Source organism: Anabrus simplex, chromosome 2 (assembly GCF_040414725.1).
Source record: "Anabrus simplex isolate iqAnaSimp1 chromosome 2, ASM4041472v1, whole genome shotgun sequence".
NCBI classification, from domain to species: Eukaryota; Metazoa; Arthropoda; class Insecta; order Orthoptera; family Tettigoniidae; genus Anabrus; species Anabrus simplex.
In genome coordinates this window covers 185,486,923-185,507,406 of record NC_090266.1, presented here as the reverse complement: position 1 = coordinate 185,507,406, position 20,484 = coordinate 185,486,923, and the positions used below count along the sequence as shown (strand labels likewise).

The following is a 20,484-nucleotide window of genomic DNA, read 5'->3' as shown; positions in this document are numbered from 1 at the left end:
AAAATTAACTAAACACTGACTGCCCTATATTTTTTATGTTCTTCATCTTTAGTTAGTCTGTCATAAATACGTTGAATATGCCTAGGATTACATAAGAGATACATACGTCACATTGAGTTTATGAGACATGCTTGTATGTACTATAGAGTACCTGTTGTGTGGCTGGAATCGCAAGGAGCACTTTCAGCCACTGCAACTGCAACTTAAAAATAGTTGTAGTATTACGAATTTCTATGCTAGTATTAGAAATGACTATAGATTTATTAAAAACGAAGTTCATGTCGATCTCTCCGTTATTAACAATCCCACGGATAAACTTAGCACATTGTTTTACGAGCCCCTTAATGCCATTTAAGAAAATGAAAACAGAATAGCCGAGCTGAGTGGCTCAGACATTTGAGACGCTGATCTTATGACCCCAACTTGCCAGGTTCGATCCTGGCTGTGTCCGCTGGTATTTGAAGATGCTTAAATACGTCAGACTCGTGTCAGTAGATTTACTGGCACGTTGAAGAACTCCTGCGGGACTGAATTCCGGCACCTCGGCTTCTCCAAAAACCGTAAAATTAGTACAAGTTGGTTTACGTCGCACCGACACAGATAGGTCTTATGGCGACGATGGGGCAGGAAAGGGCTAGGAGTGGGAAGAACGCGGCCGTGGCCTCAATTAAGGTACAGCCCCAGCATTTGCCTGGTGTGAAAATGGGAAACCACGGAAAACCACCTTCAGGGCTGCCGACAGTGGGGTTCGAACCTACTATCTCCCGTATACTGGATACTGCTCACACTTATGCGACTACAGCTATCGAGCATAATTGTAAAAGTAGTTAGCGGGACGTAAAACCAATAATACTGTATTATTATTATTATTATTATTATTATTATTATTATTATTATTATTATTATTATTATTATTATTATTATTATTATTATTATATAGGGTGTCTGAAATTAAGTTACGGAAAATTTAAGGGCATCATAAATCGAATAGTAACGTGATGATGTTTGGTATCAGGGGTAACTGGTTCATATCTCGTATGTTCTGCGACGTGGCACACTGAATTCGCTACAGAGCGTTAGCGGCGATGAGTGTTGATATTAGCATTAAAAATGCCCAAGGAAAATACAAGGAGTACGCAGAAATGATCAGTATCTCTACTAGCGAACGGCGTACAGACATGAGCGCTTGACTGAGTACCGCACGGCATCGACTGTTTACATGTGTTGTGCAATTGACAAGCAATGCAGTAGTGTGCATTGCGTGACTCAAGCGCGGCATCGGGAAGGAGAAATTTAAAGAATCATTTCCCGTAAGTTTTTGCGTTTGTGTCCTGCGCATGGTGAAACATATTACAAAAATTAAATAAAAAATGTAGTGATCACAGTAGGTGATTAATTACCTGTATGAATTTGTAGTATTACGAACTTCTCTGCTAGTGTTATAAATAACTAATGATTTATTAAAAAACGTAGGTCGATATCTCCGTTATTAACAATCCCACGGACAAACGTAGCACATTGTTTTACGAGCCCCTTAATGCCATTTAAGAAAATGAAAACAGAATAACCGGGCAAAATGTTCAATCATGGCTTCGTCCGGTGGTATTTGAAGGTGCTCAAATACGTCAGCTTCGTGCAGGTAGATTTACTGGCACGTAAAGAACTCATGCGGGACTAAGTTGTTAATAACAATTAACAGAAATAAGTTGCCACTAAACATCGTCTAAGGACTCGAAGTAAAGTTGTAAAGGCCCGGCCTGTTACGTCAGGAAATCTAAACAACGCGAAGAAGTTTGGTATCAATAGTTGTGAACATTTCTGATTAACGCCTATTAAAACACAATAATAACGTACGGATCTACTTTGGACCTAGTTTTATTAGCCCATATTATAGGATACTTTTCTAAACTTAGCTTTTAATACCTGCCAATACCACAGGATGTGCTTATGTTACATCTGTATGTCATTTCGGTAATTATGTTGTAGTGTGGCGCACATTCACATGCACGAAATGTACTGTGTTTATCGATGTGCTTCATAACAAATGTTCTGCGCTCAGCCGAAACCGGGAGGACTTTTACTACTAGGACTTCAGTTTTGCACGCCAGTCCGTTCAGGATACCTTAGTGCGTAATAATCAGAATAAGGACGCTACATTATCCAGGCATGATGATCAGATGCTACTCTGTGATACACCGCCTTCATTAGCTAGGTCGCATGTGAGCGAGTGACACGTCAGTATACTACGGTAGCTCATCGTCCTACGTTATCAAGCAAAAGAGCTTGGCCGGCTACACGCTGCATAGGCTGACACCGAAGTTGCTCACGGTTGAACTTGCATTTCTTTGAACTTACATTTTCCGGCGAGTCTTCACTGGGAGGAAATTTTGAGTTATTTTGGTGTAATATCTTATGTGAATAATCCTGTATATCCCCGGCTTGTACTCATCTTTCACTGGTTGTGTAAATAGTTTATAGGTTGTCATTATCCATCATACGCCAAATAAATAAATAAAATCCTCCCTTCATTCAAACACGTTCTTATTGGTAAATTAGACAGTTCTTACAGTAACTACTGTCATTCTTACTCCACCGCCTTTCTCACACCCTGGTGGTGTCACAGATGCTATATTTGTAATACATGTGGATTGGGCTCTGTTTCACGGCCGGATGCCCTTCCTTACGCCAATCCTGTATCGAGGGATGTACTCACTATCGAAAGTTTTTGTGGTGATTGATAGTGTGGTGTGTACAGTGTATACCTATTTATGAAGAGGTGTGTATAGAGACAAACACAAACATCCGAGGAAGAGAAATTAAGCAACCACCGCTAAAATCCCGAATCCAGCCGGGATCCAATCCAGGACCCTCTGAATTGAAAGCTATGACGCTAACCATTGAACCAAAGAGCCGGACAGTAACAATTATCATTTTCTTTCTTTGCGTTAATATATATCGTGACCGTTCATCATCACACCATAGGCATGTCATGAGGTCCAGTTAATAACATATGCTGTTTTACGCGACATTCTGCGTCATATCGTGTCATAATGAACATTTGTCACCCAGTCCGGGACACGAATGACGCCGCGACAGCTCGGAGTGCAGAGGTCTCGTTACGCGTACCGAAAGAAAAGGAGCCATGTACAGCGAGTTCTTGGAATAACGCTCTCACTTCGCAGACAGAGAAAAGAGATAGCACGCCACGCGCAGGAAGATATTTAGGTCAGAAGGTGGAGATTATCACGGTGTGTTAACGTGAGAACTAGAAAATTTCAGCGATTTCCCCGCAGATTCGTTGGCGCCAACACACAATCTTCACTTGTTAAAAATAATAAGAAGAAAGGTTCGGATTTAACCTATAGAAATTTATGAGTAAGGACTCTCTTGAACCAGTGTATTTTACGTTAACCAATGATACCAAAATATGTCATACATAACGCGTGGATCAGTAATGTCGCACATTAGATAGGTGCGGGTAATAGGAATCAGATGATGGAGGTCTAACCGCGCGATAAAGAGATGGGGTTCCCCAAGAACAATGAATAAAGCGTCAAATTATAATGGAGAGCCTACAAGATTACGAGTGATCCCACGATGCCATCTGAATGAATCCCAATCAGTAGATAGAAGAATTTAACGGCTACAAATTGAGTGCTCACTCAACTCTGAGAAGTAATTATTAGCGGAGCGATCTTTCAGAAGGGGGTGGAGCTTACCACTTCCACTGCCAAATGGGCAGATACCTATAAGAGAAACGGCCAGACAACGCCCACTACTCAGTCATTCATTCGTTATTGTTTTCGGAAGTAGTCTTCTTGTTTCATAGTAGACCAATTGTTGTGCAGTGATATTGAAGAATAGTAGTGCTATTCAAATTTGAAGAATAGTGTTCAAGTGAAGTCTGTTTTATATCAGACAGTTCTACGTGGAACATAATCCGATTGTAATGGGATGAAAGCAGGATTGTGGTATGCGAGTGTAGGTGCTTGGAACTCACATATTCGCATGTTAAGGGAGTGCATACTGTTAACAAGCAGCGGCGGCTCACATAAATGTGCTTAAAGAACGGGTCTAGGTTCCGACAAGTCATTATTACGTAGTGAGACGTAAACATATCCTACGAGCTATTAACCTGTCGTAATCGAGGAAATTGCAGTGTTGGAAGACGTCGTACGAGAAAATAGGCAATGTTAGATAAACCAGGGAGTGCCGTCTAGTTAAACAAGTAGTGCTCACATTGAAAAACAATATTTTTCACTAGTGCCGTGTGACAATAAAGGGGAAAGAAGTAGCGATCTCCCGAAAATTATTCGCTGCTTGGGTAGACTACTCGAGTTAATGATTGGATCTATCCTAAATAAGTAAATTCTCAATACATACAAACAGTATTCCAATAACAATTTTTCCCGCTTGTCCATGTGTATGTGAGTGTTCATCGAACCCACAATGGCCCAACCAGAACGCGCTATGTGCCTGAATGTCCACGATTAGGAACCGTTCAGAAACGCGCCTGTGTACCTGCGATATTCAGGGACCATCCAGAATGTCCCCGGCAGTTTGCAGACCAAGCCATAATGAACAGGACCAAGCAGATGACGAACTGAGGACCTTCCGTTAACAAGGCTGCAGTGATGGCAGCTTAAATACCCCAAATATGCCTTCCAATAACAGATGACTACAACAGAGACGTTAAGTACATTCCAGCTTATGTTCCATTAATCTTTGTGAGTCGTCAGAATATTTCATGTTTAATTTGTTTAAATGCTTTTTTGCTAGGGGCTTTACGTCGCACCGACACAGATAGGTCTTATGGCGACGAGTTTAAATGCTTCGCCAGTAATGCAGATATTCTCCCCCTTGTAATATTACGGCTGCTGACCAGATGATGGTGAAATATGACGCGGGGTACGATCTATGATTTAATTAGTACGCGAGTGTCATGGTATTAGTTAAAGTACCTGGTGACATAGCGTCTTCTAACTGAATGAGTAATGTGGTTTAAGATACGTGTGTGAGAGAGGGAAGTACGATTCGTATGCCAGTGTTTGAAATGACAGACCGGAAAGATGAAAGAAATAAGATGAATGATGAATATTACAATTATACTTAGGCTGAAAGAAGCCGGGTCATTGATAAAATGATATTTGATAATAATAATAATAATAATAATAATAATAATAATAATAATAATAATAATAATAATAATAATGTGTGCCTGGACAAGGCAAATGTTGTCCGAAGGGAAAATTCTGCACAGGGGCTGGAAATGAGAGTGAGGGTGGTTAATCCCACCCGACGAAGCAGCCGACTGCTCAGTGACATATTTACGACCCCTTTGCACGAGAGAACGTTGAGCCCTGAGACAGGGTTCGCTTGGCTGGCGGGTGTTTGGAACTTTCATACGATACATTCGCTCCATCTCGACACTGTATTAATAGCCACATGCAAATTATACATCACCGCCAGCGTTGTAGACTCGATGTTCTATGAGACGAAGTGATTCCACCTATTTTTCTTTATTAAATGAGATCGAAGGTAGGGTTTCAGACGTATACCTCGTAGTCTGAAGAACATAGGTCGATTCCATGCAGAGTGACGACCATAGATCAATACCAGGAGACCTGGAAGTGTCGCAGCTTCTATATGCGTTTTTGTGTGTGAAGTGTATGTATTGTCATAATTTCAAGTGATTGTTTTTTGTATGTTACTTTTATGTGCTTGTATCATTCGATGGTGTTATGGTGTCTTACAGGAAACCAACGTTATCTGGGTCCGCCTTGTGATATATTAGTGTAAGGCATCCTGGAGAAACATGCTTATGCGATATTGTAGTAATTCATTAAGGTAGTTAGGTAAAATCTAATATGCAAATACGATGATATGATTTTTATGAATATAGGAATGTGTGTAACAGTATTTCATTAGATGCCTCAAATACCATGAGAGGCACCAATGATTGTGTCGTTTCACGAGAAGTGCCATACCAAATGATTTGTTGTACAGTAGTGTAAGAGATACCAGAGGGTATCAGTAGTATAGAAAGGGGACGCCCTTTTTCAAGGAAAAATGTGAGTTCTTAAGTGCGCGTGTACAAGGTGATCTGGGAGTGTCAAATGAGAGTCATATATATAACAGACATGCGTGAATATGGAGATACTCTCCAAATAATTGATTGATCATGTATGTTTATATGGCATTGTCTCGTGTATTTATTTTTACCTTTGTGACTATCTGTTCATTAAAGTTTTATGTTTTAGATTGGGAACAAAAATCTTCTCATTTAGTAGTTAGCGTATACCTCTCATATTGCAGGACACCCTACTTTCAATATATTTAAATTAGTGCCCATTTTAGTCGAACAGACCCTTGACCCGTATGCTCTTGAATCTAGCCGTGGAGACAATGAAAGTGGGGAGGATGGAACTTTGATGCCCGGAATCGATTCCCAAAGTTCTCATTCAACATAGCTCCATTCAAATATTTAATTGTAAAATTTAGTTATTTTATTGATCCCCTGTGGAGTCCGGGACAGGTGGAACATTTTAGAATTTTTACTGATACATTTTTCTTATTTTTCTGATTCTCCCTTTGTTTTTGTTGTATTTTATGTTTAAGGACGATACACACACCCAATCCGCGGGCCACTGGAATGAACGAGTTAGTGTTAAAATCCCCGAAACGGCCGGGAATCGAACCCGGGGCCTCTTGAACCAAAAGGCAGCCATGCAGCCGGGCATCATTAAGACACATACGGTAATACAGTATAAAAATAATGGAAATAATAATAAAATAATAATAATTCCGTGCGCCTATTACTAGCATGGTGCAGCCCTTGTAAGTAACCCTCCGGCGAGAGTGGGCGTTGTGTGCTATGTAGGCTACAGAAATATGCGTATTATCGAAGCGAAGGATAATGGTGTGTGTGATATATATATATATATATATATATATATATATATATATATATATATATGAATTGTAGGAACTTTGGGAACAGCACAAACACCTAGTTCCCGAAACGTTTACAATTAAAATCCCTCGAATCGGCCGGGATCGAACCCGGGGTCCGGACGACTGAATGCCAGGACGCTAAACACTTAGTCATGGAACCAGACATTAAGACATATAACGAGTAGGTAGTTAAAAATCAATATTAATTATTCGTTTCCCCAGCAGTCAGTGAAAAGTGATGTTTTCCACTTCACGACAGGGAAAAGCTAAATAATTTCGAAACTCCGCGTCAAAAATTATAATTTTCTCTCTTTCTCAAGCAGTTTAATGTCACGCTAACACACGAAGGTTTTCGACGACGCTTGGATGAGAAATAGCTAGGACTGTGAAGGAAGCAGCCGCAGCTTTAATTTAGGTGTAAACCCAGCATTTTTCTGGCGTGAAAGATGGGAAATTTTCGTCAGGCCTACCTACAGTGTGGCCTGAACCACGGCTGACTTGATGCGTCGCTCTAATTAGATCCTTTACCGGCCTTGACATATGGGTCTCTGCATTGTAATTAGATTTGTTTCATAACTCGGCACGAGGCGCTGTCCGCCGAGGATTGTGCGGTAGAAACATGTGGAAAAGGTACACTGACTTTAATTGCCAATTTATTTTAATTTAAAGCTAATACAGGCTAATATATTTAAAAGGCTACTTTAGTTGTTATTTGCCAAAATTATGTCATGCCAAATTGCTAAGTAATCGGGATTCTAGCAGTCCTTAACTGTGAGTAATGATAATTACTTTTAATATCAATAGTGGGTATGTAGATAATTAGTACAACTTACCACAAGAATATTGTGCAATACGTTTTCCTTCTGATGTTAGGAAAGCCTTTAGATTAAACGTCATTCTTCCATTAGAGTTATACTACTCTTCAAGTTCTTTAACCGTTTATAGAGCTTTTTTCTTTTAATATTCGGCCAAGAGAACTTGGATACAGTTATGTTATCCACATATAATGACATACTGTGTTATGCCTGAGACCATAGCTATAGCAACGCCCTTCCTCAGCTCATCAGTGCTAGAGTGTCAGCCTACGGATCCCAAGTACGTGGGTTCAAGTACGGGACTTTCCGGACAGAAAAAAAAGTCATTCACTTTTCATGTCGTACAATGTCAGCGTGTAAAAGAACTCCGGTGACACATTCGGTGTTTTTTTCAATGCTATTTGTTCGGGACGTCGACCTGTAGAGATATTTTGCCCCTACTTGCACCATATGATATGAACCTGCGTGTAATTGGAATTGCGGAAGTGTAAAGTATTAAATGTGAGGAAAAGAGCGTTGAGGACGGCACAAAAACCCAGTCCCCAGGCCAGGGATATTAATAATTTACATTAAAAGTCCCTGACCCGGTCGGGAATCGGACCCGGGGCCGCCGGGTGACAGGCGGACGCGTTGCCCCCTACACCGCGGGGCCGGACCATTTGGTGATTAATCGACAACATAACTGAAACGCAGGCAACAAGCACTAGATCACGTCAAATCGAAGTGCCTGCGAGCGGCAACTGAAGCTCTAGAATATTGTTTATAAATTATATTATTGGCTTTACGTCTCAGTAACTACCTTTACGGATTTCGGAGACGCCGAGGAGTCCTTTTACGTGCAAGTAAATCTACAGACACGGGGCTGACGTATTTGAGCACCTTCAAATACCACCGGACTGAGCCAGGATCAAACCTGCCAAGTTGGGAGGATCTTATTACTCGTTTGCTGGCGAGATTTAGTGTTTACAGTGCACTGTGTCTCTGGTATGGTCTAGAATAAATTTGTTACTTTTATCGACCTGTCTCAGTCTTAACCTTGGCTTAGACAATATGAAAGTCGCCGAGGTATGAGCGATGCTACTAATACCATTCCTTATGCAGCCAGTCCCTGTTATGAATGGTGTGAAAATATTGCTCATAGGGTTGGTTGGTGCATGCGTTCCAGTGGGCTTGGCAGACTGATATGTAATAGCAACTTCTGGCTCAGCGAGGAAAGCAACGGGAAACTGCCTCACTCTTCATTTCCCCAGTATGCCTATTCAGTGACGCCTAGGCTATTTATGACAGCTGTTAGTGGTGCTGTGGAGGATCAAACCAGCCGCCGGGATGAATATTAATATACACAACACATTATTATTATTATTATTATTATTATTATTATTATTATTATTATTATTATTATTATTATTATTATTATTATTATTATTATTATTATTATTATTATTATTATAACACATTAGTGAGAAGAGTACTGCTCCATCAAACTGTCGATATTCCTGCTGAGTGCTAAGTATGAAATACATTTTAAAGCAACTGACTTTTCAGTCAAAGTTTCTGCTATATTGCTGAAAAGCGCTCTCACAACTTTCTCAGCAATAATGCTGGCTAGTCGCTCCTGTATGAATTTCTGACAACTTTGGCACAGTATAAGTGAACATCTGCTTAACACAGGGAAATGTGAGAACATGAGATTTCTGACACATTTTCAGTGGAAAATATGGCACCGACTTTTCTGCAAAAATTCATTGAAGAATAGATAACACCGTTACAATGTAGGTTTGGGATAACGTAAACTCCTTAAGACTTGATTTGAAATATATGTGATTAAAGGGGAACATTTGGCGTTTTGGGAAACGCAGTCCATACAGTTAACTCTTTCTTCTATTGTCTGCACTACTAATATAAGCTAGACTTGCAGTCCTCATGGTTGACAGTATTGATGCTGAAAATGACACAATTTTTTTTTAAATATGTGTAAGTATGATTAAAGCCATTCTAACATATTACACACTGTAATTCTGGTAATATACAAAGATATTCATCTACCAGTTACTGTTACAACCTCAACAATAGTCACTGAAACTTGGGTTTTCGTTCTGTACTTCCCTTAAGGGAAGAGTGCTTACCTGGATCCTGTATCCTTGGTGGCCCGCACTTTAGCGGCATTATTGAGAAACTTTCCAATTACAGCTTTATAATAGGCTTCACAAGAGATATTTTGGGCCGGTATAAAGAGAGTAGTGTAGATCAAGTTGGCCGTGCTCGAATTCGCCATCTCCTGAATGCAGCTTACATCTAAACGATCCGTATATTGTGTAGCCAACCGGCTCGGTAAAAGTAATATTATTCAGGGTTCAGAAACAATGACAATCTCCTCTAATTTATTATACAGACTTTTAATTAACAAATGTACAATGACATACTTAACCCTTAAAACTACCGTTCCATCGTCGGTCGTCTGCCTCGGCTGCTTCGGTAGAACAATATTGATTCCTAGATCTTGGGGTGTGTATGATTTTTTCTTGTCGACAGGGTTCAGAGGAGAGTATAACTACTTCAAATGAGGAGAAAAATGCGTTTACTAAAATTATATTGAGCGAAATCACGATAATACCGTTTACTGAATAACCATAAATAGCAAATTTAATTTATCACAAATAATGTTTTTATAAATCAGTCACATTGCATAACATGAACGGCGAAAATATCTAGAAATTATTTACATTAGTGTATTCTAAGGTTTGAAAACGGTACATAAGATACGTGGACAGCAGAACCAGAAAAGGACAGAAAACCTGAAACTCGGGTAACATTGACCCAAACGATAATTGAGAGTTAATCCACATGGTCCGTGGAAAATCTAACCTTCAACAATTAGAATTCCAGATTTACGTTTAATTAAGGTTATCCACACGTCGAATATCCTCTCGGATACCGGAACTTCCCCCGAATGGATCCTTAATCGAACCAAATTAACTATCAGTTGCTCTGGGTAGGTTGCAAAATATTATTCGAAAGCCTCGTGTTTGTTACAAGTTAACAGGGATTATCAAAATCTGAAATAAAATCCTAACATGTGTTGTCATCCCGTAACACCCTTATGTTGTAGATAAATCCCGATGCAGAAATATGCATCATCCCCAACAGAATGCTCAGAATGAACCAACAACACTTGATACGAGCGGATCTTATATTACATCATTCTGGAGGAACAAAACTGCGAAATGCAGGGAAACATTAACTCACTATGCGTCTAGAAGAAACGCCAAACAATGAAGTTAAATAAAAGTGGTAAGTCACTCGGAAAGTCGTCTTATTAAATCAACTTTGAGTTTATGAGACAGTTACGTCATTAAATTAGTTAAATTGCAAGTCCACAACATTTTAAAAACCAACATGAAATCTTTCCATTTCTATATAACTATAACTACAATTACAAATCTGTCTACATACACTTGTCTCCTTAAACTAAACTACAAGTGATCGGTAGACCAACGTCTCACCTAAGGAATGTACAGTAAATAACGTAAAATTAATAAAATACTTGTAACAGCTGACGAATCGAAACTGCATTCGTAGTGTAAATTCCTTACTGCATCACACTGCACTATCGTAACATACCGCACACCCGAACAATAAGTCTCGAAGTAAAAGGAAAACAATGTAAAATAGAAAATGAAATGTCCTCGAGCTTGAACGCACGCGGCTACGTAGTGTGACGGTTTCGATAGGCGTTGGTTAACGTTGGGAGGGGGGATTGTAAAAGGGACTGAAAACCACTTCTCCTTTAAGAAAAAAATACGTATTGTTTTGGTTTTGGAAAATCCACTTAAGGGGGGATGAAAGGACTGTAATGAATTATTTGTGTGAGGATACTTATATCTAAGAAACCTAAAGATGTTACAGACGTGAAAATGGGTATTTGAAATCACCTTTAAAAATAAAAAACACTCATTTTTCGGGGTAAAATTAACTTCGGATTGGGGGGCGGGGCGTTGAAGTCGGTGTTGAATTCTTTTCATGAGGATACAAATATCTCAAAAACTGAAGATGTTACAGTCGTGATAATTGGTATTTGGCAGCTCCTTTATCAATAAACACGTCTTTTTTTGTTTTCGTAAAAACCACTTAAGGGGCTGAAAAGAATTGAAAAAGCAGGTGAATTTTTAAAATGAGTACCGGTATATCGACAGTGTATGTCAAAAACTTTACATATTACAGACATGGAACTTGGTACTTGGAATGTCCTTTAAAAATAAATAAACATGTCACTCTTTCTTGTTTTCGGGGAATCCACGTAGGTGGGGGTGGAGGAAGGGCTGATAAAGGGGTTGAACTCTTTTTATGCGGATACTTATATCTCAAAACCTGAAGATGTTACAGATGTGGAAATATGTATTCGTAATCTCCTTTAAAAATAAAGAAACATTTTTTTTTACTTGAGAGATGACGTTTTCATGTGTACAGTTCTATGTCGCATGGTCATCTCAGCCCCAAAAGGCAATACCACACACTTAGTTTACAAAGAGTTTCTGGGGTAAATGAAACTCAATTTTTCAGTGAGGTTTTATACTTCAGGGATTTTCAGATAATGTCTTAGTATAGTACTGAGGAACGATTACTTTTATCAAATTACGAAATCCACGCGAGAAGACGCGGGTAACTGCTAGTGTGTACATAAAGTTCACCGCAGATCGTACATCACACAAAATTAACGTCTTTCCCATCACCGTCAACTGCAGGCTTGAATACCAACCAAATACGACTTTTAAGTTTAGGATCCGGTTCAGATGTCTTGTATTGTGCGGTTTTTAGTTCGTTTGTTCCTTCTTTTTTTTACTTCACGATCTTTTGTCACGGTTTCCTTTCTTTAGGAACTACAGTCCACATTCGTTTCCGATAACAGGATAGACGGAGAAGTCAAACTGAAAACCACAGCAAATTTGATCGGCTCCACTCGACCGTAATGCAACGCGCTTCGCTAACACGCAGTACACTGTACACATTGAAGCAGTCAGCCCATGGAACTACCACAGCGCTGTCCTTGGCTCACCGCGTACGAAAGACAGAGCGCTGGCACAGACCGGCCCGTGCGATGACGTCACGGGCTTCTTATGTTCGAGCCTTTCAAAGCCCATTGCAGCCTACTGCCGAAGCAGCTCATGGGCTGGGCCTCTCTGCAGGACTCTGTTTCGATATGCCAAAACTCTCAAATTCCACTATTAAATTTCGTCCGTAGTGAAAATGAACAAACGTATTCTCAGTAAATAAATGACAGATCACAACTGTGTGTGCTCTACTGTAGTTCATGCCCGCTGCGTGTTCGTGGCGTAGTAGAAAATATGGCGGCACCCGTGCCTGAGTGTGTTGTTCTTCCAGAATTTCCGGGGGGAAAAAGAGAAAGGAGAGTGAGAAACTCAACTGAATTAGTAATAAACAAACAGAAGTTGTGCAGAAAAAGTGGCAAGTCATATGCAACAAAACGTTTCACAGTGGTTCCAGAAAAAAATAAATGAACCATTGGAGAAGTGCTGTAACTCTCCTGATTCAACTTACGTGTTTCAAAATTTGTCTTTCGTTGTGAACGACACATTGTTTTTTGAGTTTTATACCCTTCGTGATTACAAAAAGCAAAATGCCTATTTGTTTACTTTAATCGAGAAGAATGAACCTTGGAAGGCGTACAGAAGGAAAAGACATGTCAGAGACGAAAGTAGGTGCAAGGTTACCTACCCATAAGTATAATGTTATGGTAATAAAAAATAGCATAGCCATTGTATCTGAAGGCATTCCTTAACTTATTTGGTATTACTGTACGTCACATCATACTGTTCTAGGTGAATGTCGTTTTTCAACATGACGTTGGTCTCTGCGATCAAAATAAACCTACATTTATTTAATTTATTTTTGTGCTACGAAATACATTATTCAGTACCAGAGCCTTCAATCTGAAGCGATCGTATGGGACACTCAGTGCAACTTCCTAATGTTTGTGAAAGTGAAGATTTATGATCGTGCGTATAACGTAAGTTCCACTACACTGCGACTACTTTTTCGGTCGTCGCGCCAGGAAGCCTGCTTCCAACTTTACAATGGATCCTCACATGAGCCGACCAATTGGGCGTTCGCTTACGGCTGTTGATGGTGGTACATTCAGAAGTTTGCAGGCAGAAGAGCTCAGAGGCTGAGTCTTACATAATCTTTTCCACAAGGTGAAACATGTTCAGCAGCGTCCCGCAAATCACCAGAGGAAAACAATTCACCGCAAGCGCGAAATTCAGCGACATTACCTAGGTTACGTCCAACAATTGACACAAAGAACTCATGAATTCCAGTGCATGGCCTTCACCTTCTGTGTTCAGACTAGTGCCTTTATGTTGTGGATTTAACAGATTCGCCTCAACATGGATAGTCTTGTAGGTGAATTTTGTTCTGAAGATAATATTCAGCTACAGTTTTCTTTAGAAGTCCAGCTTCTTTTGCAATTCTAGTGAAGTGAAGATGCACATCTGACAACACGACAGTGTACGCTTCAAATATGGTGATGGCCGCAATTTTTTTTTTTTTTTTTTTGCTAGTGGTTTAACATCGAATGTTTTCGGTGACGGAAGGAGCATTGGAGAGGGTTAGGATTGGGAAGGTAGCACCCGTGGCATTTATTAAGTTATAGCCCCAACATTTCCCAGGTGTGAAAATGGGAAACCACGGAGAACCATCTTCAGGGCTGCCGACAGTGGGATTGAAACCCACCATCACCCAAATGCAAGCTCACAACTTCGCGACCCTAACAGCATGGCCAGCTTGCTCTGTGAGATTGGTCGTAGTAAGCGACTTGCTTGTTCAAGTTTCTCCCATGTGTTCTCATTTAACACAGCACTTCTTACTATCGAAACGAACTGAACGAGAAATAATGGATTCTAGAATAGCCTTTTGTTCTTTAGCAGGCATTCAAAACATATTAAAGCTCCAGCCCAACGAGTTGGTGAGTGGAGTTCTTTATTTTTTTAATTTTTTTTTTGCAAGTTGCTTTACGTCGCACCGAAACAGATAGGTCTTATAGGTCTTATGGCGACGATGGGATAGGAAAGGCCTAGGAATGGGAAGGAAGCGGCCGTGGCCTTAATTAAGGTACAGCCCCGGCATTTGCCTGGTGTGAAAATGGGAAACCACGGAAAACCATCTTCAGGGCTGCCGACAGTGGGGCTCGAACCCACTATCTCCCGATTACTGGATACTGGCCGCACTTAAGCGACTGCAGAGTGGAGTTCTGAACTTAGAGTGAAATTCCCGTATTATCGTAAGTTCCAAAATTCAAGTTTTAAGTATTTCAGTAGAAATAAACATACACGTTTATACATTTCTAAATATATTTGATAGAAGTCCGCCTCTGTGGTGTAGTGGTTAGTGTGATTAGCTGCCACCCCCGGAGGCCCGGGTTCGATATCCGGCTCTGCCATGAAATTTGAAAAATGGTAAGAGGACTGGAACGGGGCCTACTCAGCCTGGGGAAGTCAACTGAGTAGAATGGGGTTCGATTCCCACCTCAGCCATCCTTGAAGTGGTTTTCTTTGGCTTCCGAATTCTCCACCAGGAAAATGCCGGGATGGTATCTAACGTAAGGCCACGGCCGCTTCTTTCCCTCTTCCTTGTCTATCCCTTACAATTTCCCATCCTCCAACAGGGCTCCTGTTCAGCATAGCAGGTGAGGAAGCCTAGGTGAGATACTGGTACCCCTCCCCAGTTTTATCCCCGACCCTAAGTCTCACTCTTCAGGACACTCCCCTTGAGGCGGTAGGGGTGGGATCCCTCCCTGAGCTCGAGGGAAAACCAACCCTGGACGGTAAATGGATTAAGAAAGAAAGAAAGAATGATTTTGATTAAATCTGATGATGTTCTTTGAAGAACGAAACGTGTCATTCTATTTTAATTGTTTGTTTTTCATGTATAATTCTTTTACCATGTGTTTTCCCATTCAGATAGTATTTATTCAGAATTAGTTTTGGCAGACTGAAGAACCTAACAGTTATAAATTAACTAAGTCAAAACTGAAAAGAGATAGCTTCAGATATCACAAAAAATTGGTTCTGCTGTCGTGACAATAAAATGTATTACTTTGTGTCCGGACACGTCTGTAAATCCATCAGAAATAAAAGAGAGAGCATTTGATCTTTTAATCTTATCTGTGACGACAACGTATACACGTTGATATTCAACGCTGAGTAACGTTCCACACATAGCATGGTGGTTAGGTGGCTCGTACCCACGACGAATGTCGTGAAAAGCTTTCCGCCGGTATTGATAAGGGAGCACCAGAAGCTAAAAAGCTCTAGCAACAACTTCATCTGAGTTTCCATCAGAAATTGTTGTTGTAGGAGCGCCCGATGTATGGGACGACTCTGAAAATGTGGCGTTAAAGAGGCTAGATGGTTCATCGGAGGGACGTCACAGGCGTAGTATATATTGATGTAGGCTACAAGGACCATTATTTGTTTCAGAAGCGGTCCTCGAAATATTTCCTGATCTTTGTAGAATTTCCGGAGCCGTACGTTTGATAGATTGTGGAAAGAGTCTGCACTTAAGGTTTTTTGTTTGTTTTTTACAATTTGCTTTTACGTCGCACCGACACAGATAAGTCTTGTGGCGACGATGGCACAGGATAGGGCTTGGAGTGGGAAGGAAGCGGCCGTGGCCTTAATTCAGGTAGAGCCCCAGCATTTGCCTGGTGTGAAAATGGTAATAATAACAATAATGTTATTTGCTTTACGTCCCACTAACGACTTTTACGGTTTTCGGACATGCCAAGGTGCCGGAATTTAGTCCCGCAGGAGTTCTTTTGCGTGCCAGTAAATCTACCGACACGAGGCTGACATATTTGAGCACTTTCAAATACCACCGGACTGAGCCAGAATCAAACCTGCCACGTTCGGGTCAGAAGGCCAGCGCCTCAACCGTCTGATCCACTCAGCCCGGCAGTGTGAAAATGGAAAAACCACAAAAAAGCCACCTTCAACACTACCGACGGTGGGGTTCGAAAACACTATCCCTCGAATGCTCACAGCTGCGCGGCCCTAATGGCACGACAATCTCTTCTAAATTGTAGAGCAAATTATATTATGAACTGTTCTTTTTACGTTATAACATGGCTGTCCTTCACATAAACTAGAATTGTTATACATTTTCCTCATAACATAGAGCCGAAATTAGTTCTTTAAAATCTGTGACTAATTGTGTATTTTATTTTATTTTATTTTATTTTATTTTATTTTTGCTAGTTGTTTTACGTCGCACCGACACAGATAGGTCTTATGGCGACGATGGTACAGGAAAGGGCTAGGAGTGGGAAGGAAGGGGCCGTGGCCTTAATTAAGGTACAGCCCCAGCATTTACCTGGTGTGAAAATGGGAAACCACGGAAAACCATTTTCAGGGCTGCCGACAGTGGGGTTCGAACCTACTATCTCCCGAATTTGTGTATTTTAAACTGTCAGGATTAACATTACGATGTCCAAGGCGTCGGTTGTGTTATTGAAACCAAATCTCCTACATCGCTGCATCCCCCATTTCCTCTTCCCCTGAGGCTGCGAGAAAGCAGTGCAAAGCGCGGTGACGTCACAAGCTGAACTCGTCTTTACTGGGAGCGACTGGGAATATATACACTGGAGTGCGATGACGTCACACCGTCGCTCCGAGCCCTCTACAGTTCTAGACGAATCGAATCTGAAATCGATTCGAAACGTCCACAAAGTGATTAACATCAAGTAACGCCCGATGTGTACGCAACAATCTTAACGTACAGGTAACAAAGGTGACGTGTTAATTGGCTAATTCTACAAGGAAAAGTTCCGTAGTCTCCCCTTTCATATGGTATTATACTGTACACCATGATAGTTTTACAACTTTAATCGTCGTGGTAACGAATTAACTGGCGATGATTGTCATTGTTGTCGTGAATGTTATTATAGGGTGTAAACGGTGCGCGGTTATCAGTCCATGCTGATCAAGAATATAATGAAGATGACCATCAAAATGAGCAGGCAAACGGAAGAAGAAAATTAAGAGAAAAGTGTGGCATAAAAGGAGGCGGAAATGAAAGATTTCCTTTATCTTGGATACCCTAATATTGCCGAGCCGGAAGGAAATAAAATCTGATGGCCTACAATGCCCCAAACCCCCTAGAAATTATCAAAATTTCCATTGCACTGACTGACTATTGTTGGTTGGAGTGTTTCCTCTCTCTGCTGCCACTTATCTCCTCTAGACGGCGTTACTGCCACAATGACAAAACGACAGTTGCACAACAGCTAGTAACACATGTAATAAAAACGCGAACTCTTTATTTAATGTGTCAATGCATGTAAACGTTTTGATAATTCTGGGGTAACTGCAGTAACATGATTTACCGAATTTGGTTGCTAGTGCACAGTTTGAATTGAATAGTGGGATGGGAAGTTGTGCTATCTAACTTTAATGCCAACGAAACAAAATAAAATAATTCTGCAAGGGTCTTTTCTACTTGTCATGAAGAGGTTAAAATCCAAAACTGAATTAAGAGTAAATGGCTCAAAAACATCATACTGTCTAGGTATGTGGCTCAAATCCGAAGCTCCACACAAAACGGTGCTCAGCAATTCACATACAGGTTTTCAGCGGTGCTCTATTTGGAAGGGCTATAATTGTGTAAGTAAGAACCATGACCTTAATTACAACATAACTTTAAGACATTTGCCTTATGTAAAGATTAAAAACCACGGAACACCATCCTGAAAGGCTGGTGATGGCTGCCATTATCTCACGATTACAATCCAACGTGGAATTTGCATAACCAATTGCCGTTGCATAGTACGATTAAGCAACGAAGTCAATGTCAAAAATCTCCCTGTAGTTGAAGTTGGTAGTTAATTCGTTTTAATTGCCTACCTAACCGTACAATATTGCTAAGTATTGCGAAGGCTTTCATCGAATGATTCACGAATGGAAAAGGGAAATTCTAACTTCATAATCGACTGTTCGCTGCTTATCCTCGGGAAGCGCGTCATAAAACTGATGTTACACAAAAAGCACTTAAGGCAGTAAAGTTTACAGGAGAAGAAAGAAGTAGTCTATTCAGTATTGTGAAGCAGACTTTTTTTTTTTTTTTTTTTAGAATTTGCTTTACGTCGCACCGACGCAGATAGGTCTTATGGCGACGATGGGATAGGAAAGGCCTAGGAGTGGGAAGTAAGCGGCCGTGGCCTTAATTACGGTACAGCCCCAGAATTTGCCTGGTGTGAAAATGGGAAAACACGGAAAACCATACTCAGGGCTGCCGACAGTGGAGTTCGAACCCCCTATCTCCCGGATGCAAGCTCACAGCAGATGATATTGAACAAACATCATGTACTCAAGGAGTTATCCATTTATCAGTTTAACACACAAAGTTATGCTTATTATGTTTCACGTACAAATTATGCGATAAAACACATTGTGAAAAATCACTGTCTAATCAGTTTGACAGTTGACGTGTATGATTCAAGCACAAATTTCACGGTAAAAAGCAATATATTTTTCATCGAAGAAATCCAGCGTGGACAACAAGTCCTTTTTTTCGGTTCACTGATGGTTGATCTCTTTTCAAGTGGTTGTAAGGACTGTGTGTTGTTGACAGCCCTCTTCTGTGGATGTCGTGCTCCTTCTTCGGTTCTCATTGAATGATTGCCTTGTCTTGGCTGATGGCATTTCAGCTCTTGAAAGCCTTATCCAGCTCACAGGCCTAATCTTAAGGCGTTGAGTACTTAAATATCTCTTGATTTCCATGCCGAAATCACACAAATCCCCAGGCATCATCATGATTACATGAAATGGTTGAAAATATTTAGCCTCTCTGATTATTTCCGCAACTCCTTCTGGGACCATTGTTAGACACACGTAATATCTATTTATAGGAACAAAGAACTAGTATGAACGTCATGTCAAGATGCTGGTAGTAACGACTTACCGTTTTGAACGGAATAGGTTTCGGAGGCATTCTGGCAACTGAAATATAACTATGACAAACTGTAATAGCTATAAACAAAATTTACACGCAGTTGACTGTCAACAAGTGGCAAAGGCAATACCTAATTCCACCAGAGGCACGGGCTGACTTACTACCTTATTCATGCCAAACCTCGTGGACTTAACACAGGTAGGGACCGGAATTTCTAAAAATGCATATGCGCATATGCAAGTGCAATATGCTGTACTGTACATCCCTTGGCAACACGAGAAGCCTGTCCTGTCCAAGGAAAGTGCTTTCAGTGTCGCAGACGGATAATGACCCTTTTCACAACAGTTATTTTCTTCTTTCTGACATTCAATCCATAAGCAACTACATAAGTGGAATCAGGCAGTCTTCTCCAGAAGAATGTTCCGAGCAGTCAGTGCCAGTGTACAAGGATTGCCCAGTTTCATTTTCAGCGTATAAATTAATTTAGTCCGACAATAGAAATTGACCGCTGAAATCATTGAAAAACTGTTAATAACGTACTGCCATGCATCAATTTGGAAGGAATGAAACATGTTTATCAATTTAACAGAGTTAAAATTAAATAATGCGTTTAGTAAGTGTCCTTTTTTTATTTTTAGTGCAGACTATCAACATTTTTAGCTCATATGTGCATGCATGTTTTGGACTTTATAGTGCATATGAATTCGGGCCCTAAACACAGGTTCCATCTAGCGTCAATCGTAGAAGCAAA

The 20,484-nt window shown here is 40.5% G+C and overlaps 1 protein-coding gene across 5 annotated transcripts in view; it reads right to left on the bottom strand.

Annotated features, from left to right (window-relative positions):
• bgm (bubblegum) overlaps window positions 1-20,484 on the bottom strand; it is a 514,443-nt gene that overhangs the window by 220,908 nt on the left and 273,051 nt on the right. The window lies entirely within an intron of this gene.